General features: G+C 42.1%; 1 non-coding gene across 1 annotated transcript; it reads right to left on the bottom strand.

The window, feature by feature from the left end:
- Positions 1-8502: 8502 nt before the first annotated feature.
- LOC118489505 lies at positions 8503-8608 on the bottom strand. Its single transcript, XR_004887525.1, has one exon. It is a non-coding gene; the product is annotated as a small nucleolar RNA R71 (small nucleolar RNA).
- Positions 8609-9994: the final 1386 nt, after the last annotated feature.

The following is a 9994-nucleotide window of genomic DNA, read 5'->3' on the forward strand; positions in this document are numbered from 1 at the left end:
AATCCGAGTACTTTGTTCCCTTTTATCACTTCAATCACATATACACGAGTTATGTCTATGTAACTCTTTCTAGTGAAATTGCACACAACTGTTTAAGGAAACTGAAACCTAGGGTGATCATTGTTCTCTCCTAACTGTTTACAACCAACTTTGATTTGAATTAGTTCTTAATTTAGTTTTCTAAAACAACAATCCACAATCTTGAATTTTAATTTTCTGCAAGTTAGTTTAATATTAGTTTAAATACAAAGCTATACAATCGACACATTTTCCACATACTCCCTGAGTTCGATACCCTACTACCACTAACTACAGTTGTTTAGGGATTAAATTTGCGTGACCCACGACAATCACGTCAAATTTTGGCGCCGTTGCCGGGGACACGTAAGGGAGGTAGTAAAAAAGGAGGTAATTAAATGGTTGGATGCGGGAATTATCTATCCGATTTCGGATAGTGCTTGGGTGAGTCCCACCCAAGTTGTGCCTAAGAAGGCCGGCATTCAAGTAGTCAAGGATGAAAGTGGTGAACAAATTGCCACCCGACCGGTTACCGGGTGGCGGGTGTGTATTGACTACCGGAAATTGAATGCCGCCACTTCTAAGGACCATTTCCCGCTACCTTTTATTGACCAAATTTAGTGCTAAGTTGGGAGAAAAGTCATTTCATGGTGCAAGAGGGCATTTTAGTGGGAATAAGACAGGCTATCGGGTGTTATCGAGTGGGTTTTATTGGCCCACGATTTTCAAGGATGCTCGTGATTATGCCCGAAATTGCATCAATTGTCAAAGAATGGGAAGCATTTCGAAACGTGATGAAATGCCGTTGCAACCAATTTTGGTAGTGGAGGTATTTGATGTTTGGGGAATAGACTTTATGGGTCCTTTCCCAAACTCAAATGGGTTTTTATACATATTGGTTGCGATCATTCCTTTGTATGTAAGTTTGTGCAATCCAATATTTTTTCTCGTTTCGGTGTACCTCGGGTGATAATAAGTGATGGTGGTTCACATTTCAAAAATTTCAATTTTGGGAAGTTGCTAAAGAGATATAGTGTGAATCATCGTGTGGCTACACCATACCACCCGCAAACGAGTGGTCAAGTGGAGGTATCTAACCGGCAAATCAAAGAAATTCTAATGAAGACGGTTAGAACGGATAGGAAAGATTGATCAAGCAAGCTGGATGACGCATTGTGGGCGTATCGCACGGCTTTCAAAACCCCACTTGATACCACTCCGTATCGAATGGTTTACGGGAAAGGATGTCATTTGCCTATGGAGTTGGCACATAGGGCATATTGGGCAATTAAAACAGTGAATGCGGACTATGATGAAGCGGGTCGGGCGAGGAAGCTTCAACTGAATGAAATTGAGGAGATAAGGGACCAAGCGTATGAGTGTGCATCTGCATACAAAGACAAATTGAAAAAAGTTCATGATGCGAAGATAAAGAAGAAGAACTTTGAAGTGGGTCAAAAAGTGTGGTTATACAATTCAAGGTTGAAAATGTTCGCGGGGAAACTCAAGAGCAAGTGGATGGGCCCTTACGTTGTCCGACGAGTGGGAAGGTTCGGAGATGTTGACATTCAAGACGAGCGAACATTGAAACAACAAACGGTGAACGGTCACCGGTTAAAGCCGTATTTGGATGGCAATGACATCAACAACTTGGAGCTTGACAAAGCGGGCTACATCTTACGCCCGGTCGAGGAGGAACAACCATGAGAGGCCCAGGTTTGGTGGTAGTGTACATAGTAGTTTTGTTTTGTCTTGTTTTGTATTTTTGCAAAATTGCCATAGTTCCTCGAAGTCCGTGTTCGAAACAAGTGTGGGGAAGTTCGGGTCGCGAATTGCTCTTACATTGTGTTGAGGACAACACGGGATTTTTGAGGGGGTAGGGTAATTTTTACAAGTTTTTGAAAAAATTAAAAACATAAAAAAATCGAAAAACTTAAAAAATCTAAAAAAATTTTGTCACACAAATTTCAATTTTTGCCAAAGTAGAGTTGCCCAGCGAGCACCGTAAATTACGGTACAGCCGTAATTTACGGTGGATGTTAAGAAGTTGTGAGTTTTACGGTGCAAACATCCTGAGTTACGGTGAAAGAATTTTGATTCAGTGAATACCGTAAATTACGGTATTACCGTAATTTACGGTGGGTGTTGAAAATGTTTGGGGCTTTACGGGAGTTCTCTACTGTATTACGGTGCAAGAATGGGCATTCAGGTCTCACCGTAATTTACGGTGAGACCGTAAATTACGGTACGCGAAAAAGTTTTGTCGGTCGCTGGGGGTCCGCACGTATATATATAAAAAAATAATAATAATAAAAGTGGATACAACCAAAGCCTGGACACGTGATTAAACCCTATCCACCCATCTACTCTTCACCTTTCCACCATCTTCTTCTTCTCTAAGAACCCACAACCTCCCTTCTTCTTCCACCTTCTTTCTCTCATAAAACCTTCAATTCCTGTCCAAATCAAGTGGAATTTTGGTCTAAATCGACTAAATTTTCACAAGCTTTGTGATTGTGAGGAGAGATTTCAGAGAAAACATAATTTTGGGGGTCGAAATTTGAAACCCTAGTTTGAAAGAATTTGGGGGTTTTGGGATTTTTGGTTTCACAAGCATCCTACCATCTTGAAACAAGGTATGAACCCTTACTTTGCTATATTATGGTGATACATTGTGAAAAACAAGGTGATTTAGGTTATGTGTTCTTGCCCACTTGCTTGTTGTTAGGATATGAGTATGAAATTGGTTATTGAACATGGTTGATAGTTGTAGATGTAGGAATTGTTGTTAAAGTAGTGAACTTTTGGGATGCTCTACATTGTAGAGACACCATGCCCAATTTTTGAAAAATTCTTGATACACTTTAGGTTCACTAACATCTACAACCATGACAAAAAGCAAGTGTGGGGAGGATTTTGAAGATAATGTTTAATTTGGTGTTTGTTTGTGTTGTTTGCCTCATGTGTGTAGGAAATGGCAAGGACCAAAGAAAAAGCGGGTTCAAGCTCATCTTCATCAAAGGGCAAGGGCAAGCAAAAGGAGCAACCATCAAAGAAGAGGCAATATATGGGTAGGGTTAGTGAAAGCGAAAGTGAAGGTGAAGAAGAGCAGATGGAGTTAGACCCAAGTGATAAGCCGATTTGGAATTCGGGGTCGTTGGATGACCAAACTGAAATTTGGCAGCCAACTCTTTATAACGACTGCATGAACAAATTAAAAAACAAGGCAGCCGCCTTTATATGTGAAAAAGAGGTTGATGAACCCCAGTTTGGCCAATTCGGGGTGTTTGCTAAGTTCCGTTCTTTGGGTTGGGAAGGAGCGCTCAAGTGTTTTGACAAAGATAAGAGCAATCTGTTTATGACTGAGATTCAGGAGTGGATGGCAACACTTAAATGTCACAACTTCCACAAGCCATCACAAATGAAGTTGATCGGGATGGTACATGGGGTGCCAGTTGAGATGTCATTCGACACGTTGAAAAAGTTGGGAAAGTATGACAGTCTCCCGGCTAAGGAGTACATGATTCCCACGCTTGATGATTTATTGCTCAAACCAGAGAAGCACGTGAGATGGAACGACATGTTAGCGGATTTGTTTTTGCCCGGTAGGTACAGTGGTGTGTTATACCGGAAGAATTTGAAAATAGAAGCAAAACTGTTGCATACAATCTGCTTGCTTAATGTTATTCCAAGAAGAGGCGATAAAGAACAGGTGAGGTTTCCAGAGATACCTGTTCTGTATTCATTGATGCATGGATCTCCACGCTTTCCAATACGCTACCTGATTATGCACCATTTGTGGATATGCCGGAACAAATACGGGAGAGACATTGTCCCGTACTGTCGCATCATAACGGGTTTAATGAAACAGCAGAAGGCACTCACATCTGAAGACCGGGGTTTAACGAAAAGGCACCAGCCTTTTACTTTGGATAGGTTGGGAAACGTTTGGACATATACTCAGTCTGAACGTTATCACAAGCTGAAATCGGAGGGTCAACGGTGGAGGGCATTGAAATTGGGTGCAAGGGAGTTGTTACCGGGAGAACCAGATGAACCTGAAAGCGATGAAGAGTTGATTCCGAGTGGGGATGATGATTACGCAGACGAGCCGCAGGGGGGTGCAAATGTTGGTTTTGGGGTTTTTGGTGGTGGTCATGGTGGTACGTTCTACGACTACGCGCAGCAACCGTATGAGCCGGGGTGGGCTTATAGTGGTTCAATGCAGGAGGTGATCGAGAGCCAACGCCCGCCGGCGGCCATTTTTGATACTTGGTCGGGTTCGGAGAGGACGTTGTATGACCAAAACACGCGGAATAGCGCTAGTATTGAACGGGCGCTTAAACATAGCTTCGATCGCAATGAGTCATGGAACCGTACCCACGCATACTCTCGAGAGGTGGATGCTAATAACAGATATCATGATGATCAAATGAGGCGGATGCATGCGGATTGGCATGCCGGAAGGCCGGTGGTTGAAGATCCACAACATGTGGACTATGCTTCATTGCCGCCTTATGATGGTAGCATTTCTTATCCGACTCCACCACTCCACCATTCTCAGTGGCTTGATCCAAGGCGGCAAGAGGGACCACAACAACAAGAGGGAAGCAGTAGCGGCGCATTCGGGTTTGGAGAGTGGAATGATATGATGTCATCCATCTTTGGGCCTCCAGGACCGCGCTACTATTGATCAGGTGGTATTTTCTCTTTTGTATAGTTTGTATATATTTGTTGGTTTTGGTTGATTATGGTTGGGAGGATGGGTGGTGATTGATCATGTGGTTGATTATTGGGTTGGCGATGGTTGGTGGTGTTCTGTTTAAAATGAAAAACATAAAAAAATATATAAAAAAAAATACAAAAAGAAATTTGGGGTTTGAGATGAGAAGCTTTTTGTGGATGTTGAGTGGGTTAGTGATCAAAGCCTCCCAAAGCCATACATTGGGGTCAATGTATCCCAAGTGTGGGGATGGGGGGAATTTTTTGAAGATTTTTGAAAAATTTTAAGCCGAGCAAAACAATGTGAAATCTTGACGCCCTAATTTATCCCAAGTTAATGCACCGGCAACCCTTATTACCCTTTTCATTCTTGGTGAGAGTTGTAGCCACACGTGTACATAAATAATCTTTGATGAGAGTGGCTACGGGTGGGGGTGCGTTAGAACTTGTGCTTGAATGCGATTTGAATCCGTAGTTAGACATGAATGTAGAAAGGATAAGGGCATTAGGTAGCCTCGTCGTTGGTGTGAGCGAGTGTGGGATTTGGGGGGTTGGACCTCATAAGTTATATATATGAGCATGGTAGTGAGAGGGGAGGGGGTTTGGTCATTTAGTTGCCCATTTTGTGCCTTTAAAGCTTATCATTTGTTTCCCCTAGCTACTTACTTGAAAATTCACCCAAATTTGACCCGGTCTTGTAGTATTAGTGATAGAATTAGTAGTTTTGTGAGTTTGAAGTAGTTTGGTTAATGTGTTGCTTGTAAAAAAAAAAAAAAAAAAAAAAAAAAAAAGGAAAAGCAATGAAAAAAAAAAAGAGAAAGAGTTTCATGGTCTTGTATATAGTAGTGCATATTTGTTAGTTGGTTTTATGTTTGTAATAAAAAGACCGGGTCGAATTTTCGTTACTCATATATATTCCATTTCCTACCTTATACACCTAGCCACGTTACAACCTTGAAGTCCCTTTGATTTGCGTTCATGTTTGACCCATTTTAGGAGAATGATCGATTCAGGTACAAGCTTATGATTGTGCATCCACCCGTTTGCTTAGTGTGTGTCTAGCTTATCTTTGCTAGTTGTCACTTGTAGCCGAGAGGAGAGAATTTGTGAGGGGTGCATTGCTTGGGTGTCAAAAAGGGGTTGGTAAAGAATTGCATGTTTTGCTTGGTTTGGTTTGATCACTTGTTTTGAAACCATGTTGATGAGTTGCTTGGGACAAGCAACGGTTAAGTGTGGGGATGTGACGGGTGGTCCTTTGGACAACCCTTAAGCATGTTAAAAGATAAAATAATCCTCCAATTAGCCGTGTAATTATCTTGAATTAGATAACTACGATGCTTATGTTTCAGGTACGAATTAGGAGCTAAAAGGTGGATCAAAGGCAGCTTTTGGAGGCTTTGGTGGAAAACGGGTCAAGAGGAGAACAAAAGAATAACAAAGGAGTGAAGGCAGCCAAGTACCGTAAATTACGGTTCTACCGTAATTTACGGTAGACCATTTTTCACTTTAGTTTCCACCGTAACACAGAAGAGATGCACCGTAACAAAATGTTGACCACCGTAAATTACGGTGGAGCCGTAATTTACGGTGGAGCTGAAATCGCAAAAACGTAACTGCCATCTTAAAATCGTTTTTTGGTGTGTCTTTTCACATTATCTCATCATTGACGGTTCTTGGACACTTTGGGGGCGAATTTGGAGAACTTGTTTGGTTTGTGAACATTTTCAATCATTCGGTTTGTTATTTCGATTTGTATGAACAATAGATTGATGTTGATGATGATTCACCGAGCCATGTCCGGCTAAACTCTTCGGTGATCATCCTAGGTGAATGTTTCTGAAACTTTTGTGTGTTTAATTTCTGCATTTCTAGAATGATATCTTGCGTTGCTTGAATGTCATGGTGTATGTTTGATTGTTTGTAGTGTGTTAACCTATATTGCAATTCCTAGTCTTAATCGTACGTTCTTGGTGCCGTTGGCAACCGAGATATCACGGGAAGGGTTAGGGTTGGTTATTGGTTAATAGGTCATCGGGAAACAACCTCGCGTTATCTAATCCGAGTACTTTGTTCCCTTTTATCACTTCAATCACATATACACGAGTTATGTCTATGTAACTCTTTCTAGTGAAATTGCACACAACTGTTTAAGGAAACTGAAACCTAGGGTGATCATTGTTCTCTCCTAACTGTTTACAACCAACTTTGATTTGAATTAGTTCTTAATTTAGTTTTCTAAAACAACAATCCACAATCTTGAATTTTAATTTTCTGCAAGTTAGTTTAATATTAGTTTAAATACAAAGCTATACAATCGACACATTTTCCACATACTCCCTGAGTTCGATACCCTACTACCACTAACTACAGTTGTTTAGGGATTAAATTTGCGTGACCCACGACAATCACGTCAAATTTTGGCGCCGTTGCCGGGGAGTAGTGCGCAACGTGTGTTAGTTTAATAGTTTTGTTTGTTATTTTCGGGTTTACGCTGGTTGTGTTTAGTCTGCAGGTACTTCAGGTGTATGCATACTAGAGGCTCTCACAGGTCATCACCGCTATCGTTTGATCCGGAAATTGAAAGAACGCTACGACAAAACCGAGTTTTAGTGCGAGAAAACAAAATCATTGGTTCACCCACTTCACCCATTACACCGAGAAACATCATGGCTGATTCTCAGATTCCACCTACAACCAGTCAAACAACCTCATCTTTTATACCTACTTCCACCCAACCATCACCAAACACTACATTACCTAATACCACTGCTGAATTTACACCAACCAACTCCACTCAACCAATCACCACTCAAACTGAGCCTACCATCACTTACGATCCATCCACCACAATTCCACCATTATCTCACTTCTTTCCCCCAACTACGGGTCAATCATCATCCACCTTCACAATTGCACCCAATTCAACTATTGTGCATACTACTTCATCTTATAGACCACAACAACAACAGTCGGGTTTTCAGTATTCGACCATCCCATTTGGGCAGACCTCGGGAATTCAAGGAGATGGTTATGATGAGGGATTTGAAGACTATGAGGGTTATGAAGATGATGGGTACGGTTATGGGGGTTATGGTGATCAAGGGGAGTTTGGGTATTTGCAAAGTCAATCTCAAGGAATGGCAAGTGTTGGTGGAATGCCACAACAACAAATTATACCACAACACATTCGGCCAAGACCACAAGGGCCAACAATCCAACAACCCATTCCATTGCAACAAGTTAGGCCACAACATGTACACCCACAATTTCAAAGGCCGAATCAATACCCACCGATGCCCCAACAACCAATTGCACCACAAGGGCCTATACCAAGACCAATGGGTCCTATTCGTCCAAGGGGCCGATTGGGTGTTCCAAGAAGGCATCTTAGGGAACAAGCAAGGGGAATAGAGGCACATTTCAGGCCAATCATTACTCAAAACCCTTCACCGGTGGTTATCCCTCACAACAACCAAGGGAGAACGTTTGAAGTAAGAACAAACTCGTTGCAAAGTTTACCGAAGTACAAAGGGTTAGCAACGGAGGAGCCGTATTTCCATCTAGAGGCCTATGACTCAATTTGCAACACTTTTGGGAGTCAAGGTTTTTCGGCAGATGAAGTCAACTTGGTCTTATTTCAGTTTTCTTTGGAGGATAAGGCAAAGAAGTGGTTGTACACTTTGCCTTCGGCATCAATATATACATGGGGGGAGATGCAACAAACCTTTTTGGATGAATTCTACACCGCCCAAAAGACCAATGATGCACGGAAGGGATTGAGAAGCTTTCAACAACAACACGGTGAGATGTTTCATGAGGCGTTTGAGCGTTTTAACATGATGATTAAAAACTGCCCTCATCATGGAATTGAGTTATGGGAGTTGATGAACGCCTTTCATGAGGGGTTGAGTGCCGAAGACGCACGTGATTTGATGTCTATCACCGGAGGGACGTTTGGAACGAATTATGAGAATGAAGATTGGGAGTTTTTGGAAAGCATGGCAACTACATCAAAAAGGAAGGCCCAAGCTTCAAGAAGAGCCCGACCAACCACTAACCGACCACAAGTGCACGCCATAGATGATGGTAATGTTCAAACCACTAACCAAATATATAATGTTTGTGCTTTGTGTAATGAAATAGGTCATGCGGCTGAAAATTGCCAAGGAATGTTGGAAGGGCAATACGAGGAAGTCAATGCGGTTCAAGGTCAAGGTCAAGGAGGAGGTGGTAGGAACTACAACAACATGAATTCAAACACCTACCACCCCGGATTGAGGAACCATCCGAACTTTAGATATGGGAACCCGTCAAATCAAGCGAACCCGAATTTTCAAGGTAGCCAAGGTAATTTTGGTTCACGGCCATCTTACAATAACCAAGGTGGGTACCGAGGCGGGAATAACCAAGGGTATCAAAAACAATACCAAACGGGTCAAGAACAAGGGGGACTTTCGGGTGGAAACGAGGTGATGGAGATGCTAAAGAGCATGCAAATGGAGATGCAAAAACGGAACCAATTAGACGAAGTGCGAATGCAAAAAGACGAGGTTCGTGATAAAAGCATCCAATCACTAACAACCCAAATGGGTCAATTAGCAACCGATGTGGCGGAATTGAAGAAAGGTAAGGGTCAACTTCCAAGCGACACTAAGGTAAACCCTTCACATGGTTCGTCACGAGGTAATGTTAATATTAACCATGTTAGTGTTTTAAGAAGTGGGAAAGAGTTTAAGGCCAATTTGTCACCCGAATTGGTCGAGGGGGTGGTTGAGGATATCACGGGAATGGAAAGTGATGATGAATTTTCACCGGTTAAACCAAAAGAACCAATTATTAAAAAACCGGGTTTGGGTGAAAGTGAAAAGAATGAAAAAGTTGAGGGTGAACCGAGTCAAGTTCCATTTCCATCGGCCCTACTTGACCCGGGAAAGAAAAATTTTATTGTGTCAAGAGGTCCTCAAAAGGAGGAGATGTGGGATATGTTCAAACAAGTTAAAATAAATCTCCCACTCCTTGATGCAATAAAACAAGTCCCCGCTTATGCAAAATTCTTAAAAGAATTATGTACACAAAAAAGGCAAAACAAAAAGAAAGTGCCTAAGCGGGTGGATTTGACCGGGCAAGTAAGTGCGGTGTTGAATGGGGAGCTTCCTCCTAAGCTCCAAGATCCGGGCACGCCATTGATTAATGTGCAAGTAGGTAATTTTCAAATGGCTAAGGCGTTGCTAGATCTCGGAGCCGGAGTTAGCAT

Source organism: Helianthus annuus, chromosome 17 (assembly GCF_002127325.2).
Source record: "Helianthus annuus cultivar XRQ/B chromosome 17, HanXRQr2.0-SUNRISE, whole genome shotgun sequence".
NCBI lineage: Eukaryota > Viridiplantae > Streptophyta > Magnoliopsida > Asterales > Asteraceae > Helianthus > Helianthus annuus.